The 23,048-nt window shown below is 44.2% G+C and overlaps 1 protein-coding gene across 13 annotated transcripts in view; it reads right to left on the bottom strand.

Moving 5' to 3' along the window:
• The window catches only part of KIAA1217, a 797,280-nt gene that overhangs the window by 318,676 nt on the left and 455,556 nt on the right, over positions 1–23,048 (bottom strand). The window lies entirely within an intron of this gene.

Raw genomic sequence — 23,048 nt, 5'->3', positions numbered from 1 at the left:
AAAGATATAAAAGACTTTCATAACTATCTCGCTTGAAAGGAGAGCTTTCCATTCTGTCCAGGAAATGTTTCCTACTCCTGACCAGATTAACAGGGCAAAAATGCAGTTATTTCAACCCCCAAAGAAACCATTTCCTACTCCTGACCAGATTAACAGGGCAAAAATGCAGTTATTTAACCCCCAAAGAAACCATTTCCTACTCCTGACCAGATTAACAGGGCAAAAATGCAGTTATTTCAACCCCCAAAGAAACCGGGTAGAACTGCATTAAGAAAACGGTATGTTCAGCAGGGCACAGTGACGCACACATGTAATCCTAGCACTGGGGGAGGAGGCAGAGGCAGTCGGATCTTTGTGAGTTCGAGGATGCCAAGGTTTCACAGAGAATCCTTGTCTTGAAACTAACAAACAAACAAACAACAACAAAAAGAAGAGGAGGAGGAGAAAGAAGGAAGGAATGGAAGGAAGGAAGGAAAGGAAGGAAGAAAAGAAAGAAGTGGGTAGGTTAAATGGTATGAAGTGATGACTTTTTCAGAGGACAGACAGCATGTCAAGTCTGTTCCCTTGCTATCTCTTTCTCTCCATGACATTATCTGCTAACTGGGAGCACTTGGCTGCTATGGATTCTTCCCTGACGACTTCCCGAGTCTCTCCATATGGGGGCTAACCAGAACATTCTGGCCAGCATTTCCTGGACATGGTGCCAAGGATGGACAGGTGCTAAGGAAGTAACTGGCCAGCTGCCTGTCTAGCCCAGACACGATATGCTCAATGGTGTGTTCTAATTCTGTATTCCTAGATCACTTGGGGCTCTCCCAGGACATATGTGGGCAGGAGAACCTTCTGGATGCCCAGTGTTTGCTGCAGGAAAAGTCCTGCTGTTCGTACTTAAAGCTTAGAATATGGACAAAACTGTGTTCCACGGGGCGGCTCCTGGCCCAGGAAGACCCAGGGCCAGCTGCTTGTGTGCACTAAGCCAGTCAGTTCTTGCAGTAGGAATGAGGAGGAGAAGTGGCCATGACATGGGATCTTCACTAAATTTGTCTGTTTGGGGATGCCAGGACCCAGGCATGATACCCCAAATAGGGCACACTAAGAGATACAGATTTTCCCCCAGCATCTCTGTGAGTCTTTGACATAAAGGGTTCTCTGACCCACTTTTCCTGAAAACAGCTCAGAGACCTCCATGTGACAAGAGTCTTCAGAAAAGAAAGCTGTCCAGAGGGCCAAGGAGAGTCGGAACCATCCACCCGTTCTGCTTCCTTTGCGTGTCACCATCAGATCATACATGTCCTGTCTAATCAATACTTTTACCCAACTGCCCACTGTTCGCCAAACCCGAACTTTAGAACACCCCGTTTCCTCTGGGTCCTGGGGCTCCATTTCTAAGGCCATGTGATGTACAATGGTTTTCTTGAAGGAATTTGTTAAGCTTTCCCTGTTACTCTGTGTACAGCGCTGGGGCCCTTGCAGTAGAGGAAGCAAAGCGACCACTTTCCCTCCACTATGAGGGTAGAAACATAAGGAGTGAGAAGAGGAAAATATTGTATTATTGTATTGCTTGTGGGAGTTACGGAGTTGTATGCCAAGGTAACTAACAATGACCTAAAAGTCTCCACCAGTCTCTGGGTTATATTTTCAAAGCATTTTTGACTTTTTAAAAGACTGACTTCTTACTGTGATGTGCACGTCAGTGTGTTTGTGTGTCTGGCACATACGTGTGGGTGCCCACAGGGGCCAGAAGAGGATGCCAAATGTGCTGAAGCTGGAATTTCAGGTGATTGTGAGTCACCAGTACGGGTGCTGGGAACCGAACTCAGGACTTATGTAGGAGGAAGAGAACATTTAAGCTCTGAGCTGTCTCTTCAGCACCTTGAAATGTTTTTTAAACAGAATAATTTGGGCTCATTCTGTACTTTCTCTATCCTTCCAGCCAACCTTTTAACGGTAAGAAAAATTGTCCTTTCAGGTGTGTACCTTTTGTGTCAGGTGGCATACTAAGTGTTTTCACAGGTGGCACCACCGGCTTCCTTTATTCCTCTCAACAAACCAGTGATGTGGCTCTGAGCACTGTCACGTTGCAGAAGAGGAGGGTGAAGCTGATGTTTGGAATGCCACTGACATCGCCTCCTGCTCCGGCATCAGCACGTGTTACCTATGCAGCTGGTCTGCCATAGCCACAGGTTCTACTTCAGAGTTTCCTACTTGCTGTCTGAAAATACTCAGGGGGAAAACCGTGCACAGACTTTAAAAATCTGTCTGCATATCCTTCTGTAAGCCAGAAATCCAGAAGCATAAGAGTTAGTTATAAAACACTAACATTGTTTGGGGTGATATAAGGGATCTATAGAGGATTATGGGGGAACACAGAGGTTTTATGTAAATATCAGGCCATTTCAGATACGGGACTTGAGCACCTGTGGGGTTTTGGTACCCACCGCAGCCTTGCAACTAGACAATCCCAGGGATATGGAGGGATGACTCTACCTGGTTTCTTTTATTTAGTGTTAAATTTTTTTTTGCTGTGTGAGTGTGTATATAAATGCATGGTGTGCATGCACGTGTGGGCTTGCCTGTGGAGGTCAGAGGACCACTCTCCTTCCTTCCTTAGGAGGATTCTGGGTGGTTGCCCTTATTCAGCAGGTTTGCATAGCAAAGATCTTGGCCTGCTGAGCCATCTTGCGGGCCACCTATTTGAGTCTCTGAGGGCCAACCCACATCTTTCTTTCAGTACAATGACCAATTCTGTTTTAGTTAGAATAGCACCAAAGATGAGCTAAAATCAGCCATGGCCTATAAAACATATGAAGAACAAAGCTTGCGACTTCAGTTACACCCAAGTCCACACACAATTCGTGCATGTGAAGCATACAACAGCTCTTGTACTGGAGGCCAGAGATTCACAGATGCAAATGAGGGGCCCTTGGTAACTTAAGATGTATTCATGGCTGTGGTCCTATTCTCCTGAGACTCTCCAATGGCACACTAGAGAGTACCCAGAACTTCCTTGTTATTACTGCTTATCCTTTTGGGGACTAAATTTTATGCAAAGATCTGAAGTGGAATTAAGGAATTAAGTAACTGAGCAGCTAAGTTGTGTAAAACATATTAAGGGTATTCAAAACAAATGCGTATATTATATAATTGAATTAAAATAGTGCCTTTTAAAAAAGATAAAGTGCTGGACTTCAAACAAATTGCATGCACGAGGTCAACTCTCTTGGGATTTTGTCCCTGAATATGCAATCTTATCTTTTTCTCCTGCAGAGTTGTGGCAGTTCATAATTAGATGAAAATGGTTTAAAAACATAGAGCTTATTAAATACTGAAGAGAAGACAAAGCGAGAAGCCAGCGAGTCTCCAGAAGCTGAACTCTACAGACTAAAGACCTTGATGACCTGGGAGTCAGGGGCGGGGACCCATGAGAAGCAGTTAGCTTAGTCAGCCACAAAGACGATGTCAGCAAATGTCAAAGAGAAAAGACTGAGTCAGGGGCTTAGGGAACCCATGGTACTGCAGTAAGAAATGAGTCTCTAAGTTTAAGTTAGGAAGACCAGATCAAAGGCTGGACCCAGGATCAGGTTTTGGAAACTTCTCATGAACAGGTCAAAAGGACAGTGGCTAGCTAACCAAAGATATGAAGAAGATTCCCAAGGCCTTGAATAAAGCAATCTTAAAAAAAATATTTATTACATATACAGTGTTTGCCTGCAGGCCAGAAGATGGCACCAGATCATATTATAGATGGTTGTGAGCCACCATGTGGTTGCTGGGAATTGACGTCAGGATCTCTGGAAGAGCAAACTGTGCTCTTAACCTCTGAGCCATCTCTGCAGCTTAAATAAGGCAATTTTAAGAATGTAGAGACTTGGAAGACTAGTGAGACAGAGGTCACGATGCTGAGTACCTAGGCCAAGTCATGAGCGCACAGGTAACGAAGCGTAGTAAGATGAGCTAGGGGGCTGGAGATGACTTAACCAGTAAGGGACCTGCCATCCGAGTGTGAGGACCTGAGTTCTGGTCTCCACTTACTCACAGGAAGCCAGATGTGACGACATGCTTCTGTCGTCCCAGCACTCCTGCCAGAGATGTGAGGCAAAGACAGGAGAATCTCTAGAAGGTAGCAGCCCACCTGGGTGGGTGGGTGCAGCAGTAAAGTGCAAAGAAGCTAGGTCTTAAGATGGAAGGCGACCCAGCACTTAGGAGTCACAGGCAGGCTGATCACTGTGAGTTCGAGGCCAGCCTGATCTAGAAAGTGAGTCCAGGACAGCCAAGGCTACACAGAGAAACCCTGTCTTGAGAAACTAAAATTAAAAAAAAAAAAAAAAGTTAGAGTCTACTTCCAGTTGTGTGGTTCCTCCTTCTCCTCCTCCTCCTCCTCCTCCTCCTTCTTCTTCTCTCTCTCTCTCTCTCTCTCTCTCTCTCTCTCTCTCTCTCTCTCTCTCTCACACACACACACACACAGATTATATAAATAAATAAGGAAATTGGGTAAGAAGAATAATTAGTTATAAATATAGGCAAAGAAAACAAAAGTGATCCAACTTCTGAACAGAGAACTCTCTGGGGGAAACCAAGTAAATAGAAGAAAATTATATGAAAAAAAAAAAGACTCAAATTTGTGCATTGGGATAGAGATGGAGAAAGGATGGCATGTTAAACACATGGTCCCCAGTCTATGGTTGAGCACACAGTTCCCAGTCTATGGCGATCCTGAGAAATGATGGGACATTTTGGAGATGAGACTTCACGGGGGCTACTGTGGGAGAACCCATGCAGGGGAGAGTAGACTTTGGCCCCTCTTCTTTGGCTTCTTGGGTGAGATGACTAGCTTCTCCTGCCACATCGTCCCAATCTTGATTTGTTTTTGTTTTGTTTTGGTTTGGTTTTTTTTGGTTTTTCGAGACAGGGTTTCTCTGTGTAGCCTTGGCTGTCTTGAACTTGCTTTGTAGACCAGGCTGGCCTCGAACTCACAGCGATCTGCCTGCCTCTGCCTCCTGAATGCTGGGATTAAAGGCGTGCGCCACCACACCCGGCCCCAATCTTGATTTGTTACCTTACCACAGGCTCCAGTGATGAGACTATGGGCCAAAAGCTTTGAAATTATGAGAAAGAAAACCCCACAACTTATGGCAAGATGGGGGGCGGGTATATGAGAGTATATTCCCTGTACTCAGGAGGCTGAGGCAGGTGGATTGGGAATTTAAGGCCAGTAGCAATTTTAGGTTAGCTTGAGCTAGCCTAAAGGGGGCTGGGAAGATGGTTCACCAACCACAGGTGTTTACTGTATGACAGTCTGAATCTAGTTCCTGGAACTCCAGGTTGAAGGAAAGAACTGACTCCTGAAAGTTGTCCTCTGACTTCCACATGTGTGCCACATGTGCACGTGCATGCATACACACACACACACACACACACACACACACACACACACACACACACACTCTACTGACATAAAATAAAAATTAAGCCAACACTTAAAACATTCTCCATGTTTACAATTATCTGTCATTTTCCATAATGATAGCAAGAATGGCTTATTAAGATCTGCTAGAAATAGTAAAATAACAGCTACAACAAGGGAAGAGCGGAAGGACTCGGAAGGAAGAGGCAGGCGTGTGGGGAATGTCCCAGGGGAATTCAGATTGAACCTTGACCAGCTGAACCAAGAGTCTGAGTACTGTGTCTAGATGTGTACTTCTAACCCAACCAAAATGCCTTAGCTTTTGGGGTTAGCTGGGAGCACTGAGTACTGTGTCTAGATGTGTACCTCTAACCCAACTCAACCAAAATGCCTTAGCTTTTGGGGTTAGCTGGGAGCACTTCCCCTTAGAGCATCGGTAGTATTCAAATTTGGGGGTGAGCTGCATGTGTCTGCGTTTCTACTGCTAGGTAAACGGAGATATCATGAGTTCCTCTTTGGCAAGGAATCTCTTCCTTTGAGACCAAAGACTCATGTAGAAAAGGATCGAGCTCCCGGAGCCCCATCCTGACATGCACTGTTTGATTGCAACTTGAGACTTTACAAGGAATCCATAGACACCTCAGCCTAGCATCTCCTTAAGTGCAGAACTAACCAGGTGTGGCGGTGCATGCCTGTGATACTAGTACCAAGGGGACAGTGGCATGAGGACTCTGAGTTCAGTGTCAGCTTGGAAAACATAATGCGTTTCAGCATGGCCCTGGCGACGTAGGTAGTTGTTGTCTCAACAAACAAACCAACAAACCCACAAAACAACATCAAAACATCAAAACCAGAAACCTCTCAGTGACAGGCACTACTACCATATCCTATAGGTAGTGTTGTACAACAAAGAGTGGGATTCACCAGCATGGTTGTAATGTCCTTGTAGGTTCAAAGACTGTGTATAGGGCCATAGTAGGGGTGTGGGGTGGGGATCTTGCAATGACCATAAATAAGGCAGAGAAAAAAAATTCTAATCTCTTGGGTTTGGTTATAATAACTCCAGGACAGGACCAACTCTCCCAAGTCTCCGAGCCCCACTCTACTGGCCAGTGGCCTCTCTACCACACTAGGAAGCCTACTGGTGGACAGCAGTCATCAGTGGAAGTTTCTTTTTTTCTTTTTTTTTAAATTTTATTTTATTAATTTATTCTTATTACATCTCAATGGTTATTCCATCCCTTGTATCCTCCCATTCCTCCCTCCCTCCCATTTTCCCCTTACTCCCCTCCCCTATGACTGTGACTGAGGGGGACTTCCTCCCCCTTTATATGCTCATAGGGTATCAAGTCTCTTCTTGGTACAGTGGAAGTTTCTTGATGTAGGATTTGGCCTCATGGAAAACCTTCTCCAACATGTGGTAGAGGAGGACCAGGGCCTTGGAAAATGCTTAGGCAATGCAGATGACAGCCTGAAAGTGATGTGTAAATGGTCGTTCATTTGCATTAGAAAAATGTTTTGGGTTTTCAGAACACCTCTTTATGTAAAGGATTTTGCTAGGTGCACTAAAAGATTAAAAAAAAAAAAAAAAGGAAAAACAACTTACAGTATCATCTAAAGTGAACATCTGTTACAACAGCTGGTTCTAAAAGCAGATTAAGGTATAACTACCATATAAGGAACAACAACAAAAAAAAAAAAAGAGAGAAAAATCTTCCCATTTTATTGTACTCAGACCCCTTTGGAATTGAAAACCTTCCTATTTATTACCCAGCAATTTCACTGGGATTTAGCACACTTCAAGTCCCACGAGTGATAAACCAATTGTATTATAAACCATACATAAATACCCCACGTACCTAGGAATAACTCAAAGCCATAAAACAGCCCAAATCCTCAAGTTTATACTCACTGCTGGTCATTGCCAAGTACAATGTTTGTTCTAAAAACCCACACGAGAAGAACTAGAGGCAACTGTCTTGTTGTGCACAGCACTGGTCAGTATGGGTACCACTCAATCAGGGGGGGTGATTGTTATCTGGGCTCCCAAAGGAGATGATGAAGAAATAGGAAACTGTTCTGGTTGTTTTATGTGAAATGCATCTTAGAGACTTGGGGATGTTTAGTGTACAGAAGAGAAAATTTGAAGAGACATGACTGTTGTCTTAACAGATCTGAAAGGCCGTCATACACAATGTAGAGAAGACAGACTTATCCTGAGTTGCTATGGGGTAGAAACTGGCATCAGGGAGCAGGTTCATTCTGCTTCATGGGAGGAAAGATATTCTGTCTAATTGGATTTAGCAAAAGAAAAGGAACTGGCTGATTGCTGGACTAGAGAGGAAGCAACCCACTGCTGAGCGCAACTAATAGAGGATGGTTGAAACTTGCTAAGGAATTGCACAGAGAGCTGTCCTGCACTGGAATGGATAAGAACAGCAAAGAACTTACTCCTGTAGCCTGCTGGCTACAAGGCCTCTCATGTAACTCTCAAGCTGTGGAGAATAATTATGGCGGCAGCGGCGGTGGCAGCAGCAGTGGTGGCAGCAGTGGTGGTGGTCTTTAAACCACAGAAGGTTCTAGCTGGGTTTCGTGCCCCATGTCTTCGATCCTCGAGTTCAGAGACTGTACTAATTACCATTCTCTTGCTGTGATGAAACACCATGAACAACGGCAACTTTTAGGGTGAAGAGTCTCTTAGGATGATGGTTTCAGAGAGATCAGAGTTCCTTACGGAAAGGAAGCATGGCAGCGGGCTGCAGGCACAGTGGCGGGGACAGGAAGCTAAGAGTTCCTCGAATTGCAAGTAGGTAAAGCTTTTTACTCTCAAAGTCTGCCCCGGCGGCGCCCCCCCCTCCCCCCCCCCCCCGCCCCGCCCCAGTGACACACTTCCTCCAGCAAGGCCACACTGCACAACCATCCCCAGACAGGGCCACTGACTGGGGACCAAGTGTGAAGATGCCCAAGACTATGGGTTAAAGCAGGGGGGTTAGGGCTTTGAGGCCAGCATGGGCTACACAAAAAAGTCAAGGCCCAGCTGGCCTACAATGTGAGACCATGTGTTAAAGTAACATAAAAAAATTAAAAAAAAAAAAAAAAGACACAAGAGAGGCTGGAGAGATGGCATGGTGGTTAAGGGTGATCTTCTAGAGGACTTGTCTGGGTTTGACTCCCAGCACCCACACGGTGACACAAAGCCATTCATCACTCTAGTTCCAGGGGACCTGACACCCTCTTCCAGCCAGGTGTACACAGGCACACACAGACATACATGCAGAGAAAATATCCATCAATAATAACATTTAGTCCCATATAAAAAAAATTCACTTCTCTCTTTTCTGAAGATGAACAAGGAGCTCATTGTAAATAGGAGGACATGGAAATTCAGAGGAAGGGAAGTTGGGTGGACTGTCCCTGGTTTTCTACACAATCTCCTCTTTCTTGGAAGAGCTCTGTAAAAAGCAAATGTCAACAATCAGCACACCAGCTCACCAGAGACGGGCTGGCCCTCTGATATCAGCTGAAACCCCTCAGCAGATGTCATTTTTTGCCAGAGACACTATAATATTGAAGCTCCATGACCGTGCCCTTATCTTCTCTGCTCTCTGCTCTCTTATGGATCTGCCATAATACCTTTGAGCTCACGCACTGTAAAGATGCACAGTAAAGATGCAAACTATTTGTAGACTGCAGAACTGGAGTCCCTACCATATCCCCAAAGGACAAACATACACGTGTGCAGAAGGGCCACATTGACCTGACCTGTTCAAACAAAATGAGACCTAAGCACGCAGAACCATCAGAATCTCCTCGTGGAACACGGGACAGCTCTGAAGGTGGATATAAAAAACAAGAGAACTAGCCAGGTGTGGCGGTGCATGCCTTTAGTTCTAGCACTTGGGAGGCAAAGGCAGGGGCATCGCTGTGAGTTCGAGGCCAGCCTAGTCTACAAAGTAAGTCCAGGAAAGCCAAGGCTATACAGAAAAGCCTTGTCTCAGGGGAAAAAAAGAAGCAACCCCCCCCCCAAACAAACAAAAACCAAGAGAACTGGTGTCTGGTAAGATGGCTCAGTTGGTAGTTGCCTGGCAAGCCTGGGGACCTGAGTTCAATACCCTCAGCTCATGTAAAAGAAGTCAGGTATACAGCTGGGGAGATGACTCAGTGTTAAGAGCACTGGTTGCCCTTGCAGAGGACCTGGGTTCAGTTTCTGTTACTCTAGGTCCAGGTGACACAATGCTCTCTTCTGGCCTCTTAGGGCACCCGCGTGCAAGAACAATACTCAGGCACATAAAATATTTTTTTTGGTGGGGAGGCCAAGAGAAGGGTTGCATACTTGTGAGGACAGTGCTGAGAGATGATGTCAGGTGGGTTCTTGGGGTGTTTTGTACAGTTAGCTTTGGGGTTTTCTGGGTGAGCTCCAGGCCAATGAGAGAACTGACTGGGGAAGGTGTGTGTGTGTGGGGGGAAGCCCAGAAGCCATCTCCAATTGACAACTGCTGGTAAAGGAAAAAATAGTTTTCTACAGTGGAATCTCATTGGGTATACAGACTACATACACTTCATGGAGGCCTCAACACAAAATGAAGTCAGTGCTAGCTTTGGAGATGTTTTCTCTCATAATGTTTTGTTTGGGAATTTTTAAACCTTATCTGCTCATCTGTTATGGTTTCCTCTGTGTGTATGTGTGTAAGTGTATATATGTGTGTGTGTGTATGTTTCTCATGTGCTCTCTGTCTTATTTTTTCCTGTCTGTCTGTTTTCTTTCATTGGCCCATTTGTTCTCTAAAGAGAGAAAGAATGTATAGAGTTAGATGGTGGGAGGTGTGGAGGACATGGGAGAAGATGGCAGAAAGGAAACTGTGATCAGAATATACACTGTTGAAAAAATGATTTATTTCAATAAAATATAAAACAAATGCAACAACAACAAAACAAACAACTTCTGCCCCCCAACAACAACAAGTTGGGTGTAGTGGTGCATGTCTTTAATCCAGTACCTGGGGAGGCAGAGGCATGTGGATTGCTGTGCATTCAAGGCCAGCCTGGTCTACAAAGCAAATCTAGGACAGCTAAGGCTACACAGAGAAACCCTGTCTCAAAAACTAAACAACAACAACAACAATAAAATCCAAGATGGATGCTGCCCAAGGAATGACACTTAAGGGTAGTCTCTGGCCACTGGCCTCCAAATGGACACTCATATCCAAATATGCACAAGCATGCACCTGAATACACACACACACACACACACACACACACACACACACACACACACTGCAGAATATAGCTGGTATGATGGTATACAACAGTAATTTCAGCATTTAGGAGCCAGAGAGGAGAATCATGAGTTTGAGATCAGTCTGAGGCAAGTTCCAGGACAGCCTGGGGTACATTATAAGTTCCAGGCCAGCTTGCGGTACACAGACTACAATTTAAAACAAAAACAAACTAAAAATAACTATGTGTATGCATGCATGCATGCATGTATATATGTATATATGTACATATGTATGTGTGCATATACATTAAAAACATACGGAGAATAGTAAGTGTGGTATGTGGCTAAACAGTAAGAAAGGAGACACACAGATAGTCATCTGATGGGCAAATACTTTGGAGTCTTCCAAGCAGGTCTACACTGATGATCCCAAGTCCCCCAAGTCCTAAATTCAGCCTCTTCCATGAGACACATGAACGATCACATGCTGTGTTCCACATGGATGTTTCCTAGTACGTCAAAACCTGTGTATAAGGGCTTGGAAAAACCGTCCTCCACATACATGCCATGCCATCCACACATCAGAGTATACACATATCACACATAGATGATGATGATGATGATGATGATGATGATGATGATGATGATACGACGACGACAACAGCAACAATTAAAAACCAGAAGTCAAAGACATCCTTTTCTCTCACCCTAATTTATAACAGGACTCCACACCTCATTTTTTTCTAAATACCATTCCACTAAAATCCATCCTGCCACCATTAACCTGGATCAAACCAGGTTTCTTGGAAAGTTGTCAAAGCCTCCTAGGCAGTCTCTCTGTGTGAGGTTCACTCTTACTCCAATCTGGAGCTGACATTATCTGAAGTACAAAGCTGACCCTGCTGTCCCCTGGGATGGCTCCCCATCAGCCTAAAGATAAGTTCCAAACCCTTTAAGCCAGCCCCATGGGCCTGCATGATCCAATCAGACTACGAGCTCCACGCTAGCCCTTCCTCCGTTCCACACACCCTCAGCCTGTAGGCTGGGGTTATATTGATTGTGCTCACTCACTGTCTCCTGTTGGTTGACTGTGTACCTCACATGCTCATATGCTTGTAACATAATCCCCACGTTCATACGTGGATGCTATGTGGAGTCAGAACATTTAGGGGGCAGTTACACTCAGATATGGTTGAGTCTCGTGACAACAATGGCAGCGTTGTGAGAGAATGTAATGAATTACCACATTTTCTGTCTTGCCATGTGATCCCCTCTTCCATACTCAGATGAGACAAGAAGGGCCTCACCAGATGGTGAGCAAATGTCAGCGCTACACTTTTGGATAACACAGCTTCTAGAGCCACAGGCCAAGTAATCAAATTCTTTACTTCTGACACAAGACCTCACTGTTTAACTCAGGCTGGCCTCAAACTAATGACCCTTCTTCTTAGCGCTGGGCAGTGTTCAAGATATGGGCAGGGACCATCACATCTGCCTTAAGCCTCTATTCTTTGTAAATTACCTTGGAGTGGGTATTTTGTTACAATAACAGCAAACAGACTTTAAGAAAACACGAAAAAGAGAGATTTCAGATGGCTCAGTTGGCAAGGCACCAGACCTTAAGTCTGGAGGTTCAGGGTTTAATCCCAACCCCAATCATCAACACTGCACCCAATGATTGCTAAGGAAAGACCTGTTTGTAAGATGCACGATGGTCTTTTGTATGGATTCCTGGCAAACTTTGAGTAAATGGTAGACTGTAACTAACACCAGTGTTGCCATGGCAACTACCCAACTCTGCTATCCATACATGACAAAATGAATATAGCTGTGTTTCAATAAAAAAAAAATTAAAGAAAAGGAGAGCATGAAAAAAGGGGCCAGGGATAGCTCAGTGGGTAAAGCACTAGCTGTACAAATATAAGGACCTAAGTTTGAATCCCCAGAACCCAGGAAAAGCAGATATCATAGTACACGTCTGTAATCATAGTGTTCCTACTGTGGGGACAGGAGGCAAAGCTGGGAGTTCCAGAAGCTGTGGGGCTAGCCAGTCTGGTCAATGCAACAATGCAAACAAGAAAGAATCTGCTTCAAAGTAGAAGGCGGATACCAATGCTCAAGGATCTCCTCTGATCTCTACATGCACGCTGCTGTCATGTTCCTGCCAGTGTGCACATGTACTTGCACACATCACAGACATCTATATCATGTACATACACATAATACACACACACATCATGCACATGTACATTCACAAACACAGAAAGGTAAAGAGTAAAACAAAGAAAACACTGGATAGGCTACCTTCTTTCCAACTTTAGAGTCTTTATGCATATGATTCCTGCAGCCTCCCTTTCCTGCCTCCCTTCTCATCTGCCCGTCTCTTGTGTCTGGTCTTTGTTTCTTTTTGTTTTTTGTTTTTGAGACAGGGTCTCTCTGTGTAGCCTTGGCTGTTTTAGAGCTCACCATGCAGACCAAGCTGGCCTTGAACTCACAGAGACCTGCTTCTGCCTCCTGGGTGCTGGGATTAAAGGTGTGCACTACCGTATCCAGCATGCCTTACTGCTGAGTCGGTAACATATTCTGATAGAAGCAACTTGAGGGGGAAACAGCTTATTTTAGCTCTCGGTTCAAGGTACTGAGCTTCCATTATGGCGGGGAAGGCAAGGCAGAAGGATGTTGGTTGCCTGATGTGCACAGTCAAAATGCAGAGAGCAGTGCCTGCATGCTGCTGCTTGGTTTCCTTTCCAAGACCCCCCCCCCCCCATGGTAAACAGCACCGCCCATAGCAGACAGATCTTCCCGCCTCAGTGAATGAAATCAAGTAAATACCTACAGGTGTGCTCAGCATCCCATCTCGGAGCAGGTTCTAGATTGTGACAAGTTATTAACCATCACAGGTCCCAAATCCACATCCTCAGAGAAGTTCTCACTCACATTAGTTCCTGCCACATGAGTTGATCTCTGAGATCTTCCTACAATGTCAGACTTTTAAGGTTTGCTCGTTGTCTGTTCTCCAAACTGCATTAGATATTCCAAGACAATAGGGACCGAGTCTTCCTAGCTACAATGGGCTGTCAGTCCCCTGCACTATTAATGCTGCTATGTGCTAATGAATGAATGGAAGACCTACGCTATCTACCTCACTGTGCATGGGGCTCCTAGGAAGCTGATGCATGGTCGTAGACCTCTTCAAGGACAGCTTTGGGTGGGGTGTTGCCTGGGATTGCCATTGCCTTGAACTTTAGGAGGCAATACTCTGGGACACAGAGAGGGACACATGGAGAGAAGCAGGAAACACACGCTGAGACATTAAATACCACAGCGGCCCAATGCTGCTAAGCAACTACAGAAAAATCTGAAGGACAAAATGATAGCTTGTCAAGGTAATTCCTCAATGAGAACCTGAAATATTTAGAAGGAGCTGTCTGAGGGAGCTGGAGAGGAAACACGCAAGCTGGAGAGGAAACACGCAAACTGGAAAGGAAAGTTGGGCTGGGTATAAAGGCTGAGTGTAGTTGAAAAGAAGATTGGGGTGGGGTTGGGCAAGAATAGACTCAGAAAGACAAGTAGGAAGATGAGAGAGAAGAAGAAGAAGAAGAAGAAGAAGAAGAAGAAGAAGAAGAAGAAGAAGAAAGAGAGAGAGAGAGAGAGAGAGAGAGAGAGAGAGAGAGAGAGAGAGAGAGAGAGAGCTGGAACCATGCAGGAAAGGCTCAGAATGCATTGGCTTGAGGATAAGGATGGGAAGTCAGGAAAGGGTCTGACTACAGAGATCCTGAGAATCTCTGCAGAGGACCAGAGCTGCTGCCCCAGCAGGACACTGTAGCACAATGGTTATTTTGAGATAAAGGCAGAGAAACAGTAGATCCACGAGAAAGTCTCTCACCTCCTCTGCCCAAAGCAACATATGACTGTCCCTCTGTGAAAGTGCCTTGTCCCTTATCTCACATCAGGCAACAGAGCTGGTGTAGAGGTGGTGCTAACTTGAGTGTGTAGGCAACAGAGGTGGTGTAGAGGTGATGCTAACTTGAGTGTGTAGAGCAATCCTTTCTAAGCAACCCTGATCTCCCATTAGTTTCCTTCATGTATTAGCTGTCTCATACTCACAGCCCTATAAAGTCTAAATCCCTTTATTTTGTCTTGTCACTTTGCTGACATCATATATAATCTTCAAGGCCTAGCTACTTTTTGAAGTGTTTTCACTTCTTTTGGGAATCATTCCACATACATATGAAATAAGCCTTTTCTCTGTCTTTTATCAGTTTAATTCACTCACCCCAGATACTAAGATGTAAGCTGGTAGAAGAAAGGATTTCCGGCCCCTGACATTAAACAAGGAGGATTAAAGAGAGGAGACAATGAAATGTAACACCTCAGTTGTGCTTTAAATGTACACCTACAATTTGGCATACTGAAAAGAGAACACCCGAGTTTTCATAATATGTTCCATGTCTCTGAAACATTAAAAGATTTCTCCATAAGACAGCCTTCTTCTATATTGTAAAAATATAGAAAAATAACCAAGGGAAAAAAGGAAAAGAAGAAGGAAGGAAAAGAAAGAAAGAAAGAAAGAAAGAAAGAAAGAAAGAAAGAAAAAGTGATGTGCATCACAGAGGTAACTTAATTCTAAAATCAAGAGTACTGGGAAACTTCAAACAAAATGGAGAACTGAAATGCAAATCTGTTTTGAATTCAAATAACACAAAACCAGTGAGCCCCTTTCCCTCTTGCTTATTTCATGTATGCTTTATGAAGCAATGAAACTAGAATGGTACAGCTTTTGGGGGGCCTGTTGTGAATATAAATGTGGTTTTGTTTTGATGCCAAGTGTGGGATAGGTATTGGATGTAAACATGCTTTTGTTTTGATCCCAAGTATGGGATGGGGAACAGACTTGTGAGAGAGCAGGTGATGTTTATCCACTTAGAAGTCGAACCACTTCTTGGGGGGGGGGGGGCTTGGTTTTTGCCACCTGAAAAACATCCTAGTACAGACTCTGAGAGGATGTGTGTGTGTGTGTGTGTGTGTGTGTGTGTGTGTGTGTGTGTGTGTGCGCAAAATAGGAGGCTGGGCTTTTGGGGTCTTGGTATTGTTTGGCTGTTCATTGCTCTACTTTGAGACACTCTTAGAGAGAACCACTCCAGTGAAGGCTTCAAGGCTTTGGCCTGAGGCTGAGGCTCCAGGTTCTGGTTGCTCCAGGTTCCCACAGCAACTCTGGTGGAATTTCTGGTCTGCTGAAATCCTGCCAACTATGCCAGGGAAATCATCCCCAGGAACTGAATCCAACAAGGTCTACTTCCCCTGTTCCCATAAACCTCCTTTCTCTCCTATCTAGGGTAGGTGGGTTGGAAGAGAGGTATAAGCATTTAAAGAAACCCAAATAAAGTAGGTTTTGGAAAAGTTGGAGCCTACAGGGACCAAAGAGTGGCGCTCCCTGTTCTCCCAGAGGATTCCAGTTCCCTTCCCAGAATTCATAGCTGGTGACTCCCAGCCATTGCCAACTCCAGCTCCAGGGGCATCTGATGTTGATGCCTGCCCTCTTCTGGCCTCTTTAGGCATAAGCCTATATGTGCAGGCTCACAGGTGTACACACACACACACACACACACACACACACACACATCTTTAAAATAAATAACCAAATATATGATAGTGTGAACAAAAGGAGTTATTATGGCTTGACTGTGAAGTACTTTTTGAAGGCTCATGTTTTAGGGTTGGGCCCCAGCTGTTGTAGGGTTGGGATGGTGCTGTTCTGCGATGCTTTAGGACCTTCTTTGGACAGATTCCAGTGAAGGGAAGGAATGAGAGGAAGCCCTGGGTTTCCTTCTGTTCCTGCCCCACACCTTCTCAATCTGTTTCTGGGCCACCTTAGTGTGAACTGCCCTGCTCTGCCATGCCCTCCCAGTTTGTTTGTTTTTTTTCTGGCAGTCAGTCATAGCAGTGACAAAATGAACACAAATGGTATAGTGGTATAAGTGAAAACTCCAGAATTTCCCCTAGACCACACTTCTTCATGGCATCTGCAATCATTCCTATGTGTCTACTAGAGGTTTAGGAATGGAGCTGAGAGGACCTGGCTTCCTGACCTCGATGTATCAAAGTCAGGTCATATTTTCCCAACTCAGGTCTCTCATTTTTGGTTTGGGAACGAAACCCAGAGTAAGCACGGATTATGTCACTGAACCCCTCTAGCTCCTGTATAGTCTTTGTTCGTGAGATGGACATAGGAGTTCTTACCATTCATGAGGTTGTGAGATTCCAGTGCGAAGGCATTTGTAACCTGCAAATCTCTTCATAAAGAGGTTTTAGTAATAGGTAAAGAACATAGATCTACAAGGCACTTCCCCCTTTCCTTAGGTGCTAAGTAAACATTAGGCATAGAATATAATGACAGTCACACCGGCGAAGCAGTTTGCAATGATACAAAGACTCTGAAGTGTGTACTTGATTTTCTTTATCTGGCTTTACCTCCTTTGCTTTCCGCAGAACAAACATCCCACACCCCGGCCATGCAGCAGGATTCCCCTCTGAAGGCTAAAACTGCGTACTTAGGAAACAAGCCAAACCTGGCAGTGTCTGTGCACACATCAGATAAAGGATTCAGCTAACAGATGCTCCTCCTTGCAATCAGCCAAGAACTTCTAATATTCTGACAACTTGTTAATCAACCAACATATGGTATCACTTTAGTAAACACAACGCTCGGATTTTGCTTTTTACAGAGGATTTTCTGAGAGATATAATGTCCTGACTCATCAACACTATTCACTGGAAATCAAGGGGAGCTAGCCTCCCCCACCACCTCAAGCTTGTTTAATTACTTGGCAGAAAAAAATAAATATAGACATTGATTTCCATTTGGGTACTTTTTTGAGTTTGGTTTTTTTTTTCAAATCCCACCCTTTTAGACATTTGTATAGTTTTGAATACCTTTTTGTACAGTCCTACATAAAGCACAGGTCAAAAATATCTATAGTCTCTGTATCATTTTTCAAGGGCCACTGAAATAAAGCACCATAAACTGGGCTGTGATAGAAATTTTGGGTTCTTTGTAAACTCAGTTGTGTTATTTAAATATATTTTAGTTTTAATCCCAAGTGTGGGATTTCAGTTTAAATTTTAGTTTGTCCAGAGCTGGTAACTGTATCATGGTGTGTGTGTGTGTGTGTGTGTGTGTGTGTGTGTGTGTGTGTGTTTTGCCAGCTGGTAAGGCCTTTTTAGTGTGGCACAGAGAGGGGTGTGGTCTAGGGCTCTGAGGATAAAAATGAGAGCCCAGAGAGAGTGTAGCGTGTGCCGTGTAGCAGTTTGAAGAGACCAGAGACTGATGGTGTGGTGGTTTGGAACAGACAGATGGAGAAAAACTGCTTTGGGACACAGCAGCTTGGAGGAGACTGCAGGCTGCATCTGTTATTGATGGAAATTGGTATAGCCCCCCAAACCCTTCAACCCTAAATAGCCAGGAGAAGTAAAGGGGCCCCTTTTCTCCACTAACCTTCTCGCTCCCACATAGGGTTGGGAGGTTGAGACCTAAACACTCAAATACAGTCGAGTTAAAAAAAAAGGGGGGTACTACACAGGGCAGCCCCAAACAAGAGTGATTCACACTTGGGAGCACTGTTCTTGAGAGAAGTCACACTATACAGGGGTATCTGCCTTCAACATTTCACTAGGAAATCTACACATCTACAAATGTGTAGGGCCTCATTCATAGCCATAATGAGACTCATGTGACCTATGGGCCACAAGTTGGATGCATCTATGACATTTGTCTCATATTTAGGACAAAGATTCTTCCCTCCCAGCTGATGGTAGCCCTGACTGCCATGGCATGTGGCCATACAACCCCAGTCCGTGTCCCATTTCATATAGCCATCGTCTCTCTGTTTATCTGTGTCAGATTTTCTTATTACAGGGATATAGGTGACATTTGAGTTGAGTCCACTCTATGCCAATAGGGCCTCACCTTAACCTGATTACACCTACAAAGACAAATTCCTAAGTACTGTACTAGTCTAAGGTACCAAGGGGCTAGGCCTTTGACATAGTCTTTCATAATAGCATTTCCTTACTTCTAACATGATCCCAGAAGGTGTGCGTAAGCTTTTCTCTCGATGCTGTTACTATAGGTAACCACTCTCTTTGCCTATGTAAATGGGCTAGGGGCCGATGCAAATATGAACCCAATCTTATGAACGTACCCTGCTCTTTGTGTATCTCCCCCTCATCCTGCAACCCTCCGTGTATCCTTTTCTACGTTACCCTTTCTTTTCTAATCTCTTCCCTTTCCAGGTTTCTGACTTCACACTTCAGTCCCCAATTCTCATTTCCTCGTTCTACCCCCAAATATGTCTTCAGTTTTGTGTTCTGATCCTAATTCCCAGCCTCATTGCTGGTGTGCTAAGCTGTGCCAGTCTTTCAAGAAATTGTGTGTGTGTGTGTGTGTGTGTGTGTGTGTGTGTGTGTGTGTGTGAGAGAGAGAGACAGACAGACAGACAGACAGACAGACAGAGACAGAGAGACAGAGAGAGAGACAGAGAGAGACAGAGAGAGACAGAGAATGCACATATGTACACACATGGGATGAGAACTGCTCTCATCTCCCCTAAGGTACTGAATGTTTTGCTATGGACTCTGAGATGTGTAGCTACCTGGACATGCCTTGAACTGACAGAAGAGCTGGCTGGGTTTCGATAGTTATGTCTAAGGGCTAGAGAGATGGTTTAATGGGTATGTAAAATGACCACAGACTTTGGCACAACTGACTCCATGATGGAAGTACCATAAAACTCGGCACAAAGAAAGTGCTCCCTGCCAAAATGAAATCAAAGACCTATTCCATCAAAGTCCACAGTTCTGGGAATGTCTCTAAATGTACTAACCTTGCTTTTTGCTGTTTATAGTTTTGCTTCTGTCTAACTGTTCTTGTTAACTGAAGTGTATCAGCCCAAGATACAGGGATTTTTGTGCTTAAATACTCACCCTGAGAAAAGCTCAGTGCTACACTGGGATCCCCAAACTCAGTGTAGTCACCAGCCAGGTAATAAAGAATTTTATTGGCTTAAACCCATGTCTGAGGCCATCTTCTCAGGTGGATTCTGAACGGCAGGTAAACTTGTTCCTGATAGTGATCACATGATCACTTGAGTTTTATCTCTGGGGCTCACAGAAGGAATTGAGCCCCATAAGTTCTCTTTTGATTTCTACATATGTGCAGTGAAACATATATGCCCATATATCCCCCCAACCAGTCAATTAATCCATCAATGTGATAAAACAAATTTAAAATAAAGCCTATGTGTGGGCTGTGGATAGTCACACTGACTTCATGTGGCCTTTCCTTTCTCTTGACACAGACTGACAGTAAAGCTTGCCTGCATTTATCATGGTGCTCCTGTTGAGCTTTGAGTTCCCCAGATGCAGGCTAATGGGGGACTTGACAGTGACCACCTAGAGACCAACAGGGACTTCTCCATGGCAAGTTGCCACAGTAGAGGCCATGGACTATGCCCTGCGTCATAGTCACATGCTTTGGAGGGCACAGAGAGCCTCTTGGGACATCTGGATATGTTTGATGGGAACTTTGGAATTGCTAAAGTTTCAGAAAAAGAGATGAAGCCTATGGTGGCCATTTAAAAACAACAGGACAGAAACCAAGACATACTTGGAAAGATAGATTCTTAATTGAGTAACTGACTTCATCAGATTGGCCTGTGTGCATGTCTGGGAAGGTTTGTTTGTTTGTGTCTTTTGTTTGTTTGGTTTTGTTGTTGTTGTTGTTTTATTGTTGTTAATTGAGGGAGGAGGGCCCAGCCCACTGTGGGAGGTACCATTCCCCAGCAGGTGAACTATAAGCTGTATGAGTAAGCTGGAGGAAGCAAGCTAGTCAGCAGAATTCCTCATGGTCTCCAATTCAGTTTCTACATCTAGGGTCCTGCCTTGAGATCCTGCCTCGACTTACCTAGATGATGGACTATCACTTTAGTGTAAGATGAATTAAATCCTTTAGTCTCCAATATTCTTTTGGTTATAGTTTTATTAAACAAATGATAAACAACTAGGATACAGAATTTGGCTAACTAGAAGGAGGCATGGGCTAGGGATATGGCTCAGCAGAAGAATACCTGCCCAGCATGGGTGAGGCCTGGGCACCTTGTCAATGCGATTTTTTTTTCCTGCAGTCTCTGGCTAAGAAGACAGGGAAGCAGAGTATTCAAGTCACTCAATTAAGATTGATACTGACATTAATGAATCAACATAACTAACAAGTCGATATTTATTGTCTCCTACACATCAGGTGGTATTCTGAGCCTTTTAAATTCTAAAATCATCTAGAGAAAATTCCAGGTTTTATAATCAGCTCTCTGCTTCAAGTACCTATGAAAGATTTCAATGTGATCGAGTTGAACCCTCTTCCGGGTGATGTACTGAAACTTTGAGTGTAAAACTTCCATGAGTCACCACGTTACTGCACTTTATTGATACTCACTGTGTTAGATGCAGATCAAAGATAAGGGCCATAGTGTATTTAGGAAGGAGCCAGGAAGGTGAGAGTGTTATCAAAGGGATATGATATTATCAAAGGTAGAAAATGGGAGCAAATAAATAAAAGCCTGTTAGTCATCTTTCTGTTACTATATAACAAATAACAGAGACGGGGCGGGTGTGGGGGGGGGGAGGTTTGTTTTGGCTCATGGCTTTGGAGCTTTCAATCTGTCACTGCTTGGTGCATTACTTCAGGGACAGGACTTCACAGAGGGAATGTGTGCTAGAACAAAGGCCATGTCCTAGAGGCCAGTGAGTAAAAGCCCAGGAAGACAGGACAGGCTCTCACGATCCGTTTCATGGGACACACGGCCAATTGCCTCAGGATCTTGCTGGAGACCCCACTGCTTAAGGTCTCTATCACGTCTCCATGGTGGCACGCTGGGATGCGGCCCTTAACAGGTGGGCTTCTGAGGAACACCTGCAATCCAACCACAGTAGATCCCAGACACCTAGAAGAATGAACTCTCTATTTTCATGGAATCACCGAGTTTGGGCTGGTGAACTGGCAGAGTCGTGGACAGCATGGGCCTCGGGCCGGAAACAAGGTCTATTTCCATGTAGACCACACTAGCACCAGCCAACAATTCTGTAGCGTCTACTATGTGCTAATCATATTTTTACCACTGGGCACTATTAAGTTGTTTAATACGCAATAATGGCTCAGTGGGGGTGGGGGTGGCATCGTCTCAGTTCTACGAGGTATAAAGTAGAGGTCCAGAGAGACTAAGTGGTCTCCCAAGGTCATCTACTCACAGGCCCTGCATCCAAAGAGTTTGGTGCCAATGTCTGTGACACTCCAAACAACTCTCTGTCTATGAATCCAGAAGTAAGAGAACATTATTCTGTTGTAACGGGAGGAGACAGTTAATCTAGGTTCAAGCAATGATTTGGCAGCATTCCTTTTAAAGGTTCTCCCCTCTTTCGGGAAAGACATAATAAACTTAGATCCCATCCACAGGGTAGCTGTCTTAGTGGAAACTCAGGGTCTTTCCAAGCATGGTGGGGTAGGCCTATACTCCCAGAATCTAGGGCACTGAGGCAGAAGGGTCACTAGTCAAGATCAGCCTGGGCTAGGCACTGAGACACTGTCTCAAAAACAAATAAATGAACAAACACCCACCCAGGGTTTGAATTCATTCAGTTCTTTTCTGTATAGCCCTCTGTGAACCACACACTTAGTACGGCAGCCACTGGTTTGGAGGGTTCAATTTTTGGCTCCTCCAGCAAAGACTTTATTATCTTTCTGAGTATCAATTTTCTCCTCGGTAAGATGGGGATAATCAGTTATCTTATTCTTGTCAATAAACAAACAAACAAACAAATTAAAAAACCCCCACCAGCTCTAGACAATGTCACATTGTCAACCCTGAAATAAGCCTGGGATCCTGTCTTGCAGGAAACTTTCACAATGGTTTGCTCTGTGCTGTCATTTTAATTATGTTGACTATTAGCATCATTAAAGGAAAAACAGTATTTCGTTTAAATGTTTTCAGTGATTTTTAAAATTAAGCTATTTTTGCCATATGTTAAGAGCATCTTTTACAAAAACAACAATAATAATCACTTACTTAAAAATAACTCAAAAATCCTGGGAGAAACAAGTGTATTGGTTTTTCTAGCATCCTATGTACAACCTCGTTTGTCAAATAATTTTGACAACAGTATTTCCTGTATCTTTTCTTGTTGGAGATAAGTATTTTGGTGTTAAAATTTTACTTCATGTGCTGAGGTAAAAGAGATGATGGTGATAAGAAGGATGATGGAATTCTGGGTAATTCCCATTTGGCTTTTCTGAGTGTTCGTGTGATTGATGTCTGTTTGCTTGGCAGACTGATCCAGCCAGTCTAAGCCAGTCTAAGCTTTTAACTCTCCTGAATG

The sequence above is a fragment of the Acomys minous genome (genome assembly GCF_964271855.1).
Source record: "Acomys minous genome assembly, chromosome: 5".
In the NCBI taxonomy this organism is placed as follows: Eukaryota; Metazoa; Chordata; class Mammalia; order Rodentia; family Muridae; genus Acomys; species Acomys minous.
This window is presented reverse-complemented; position numbering and strand designations above follow the sequence as displayed.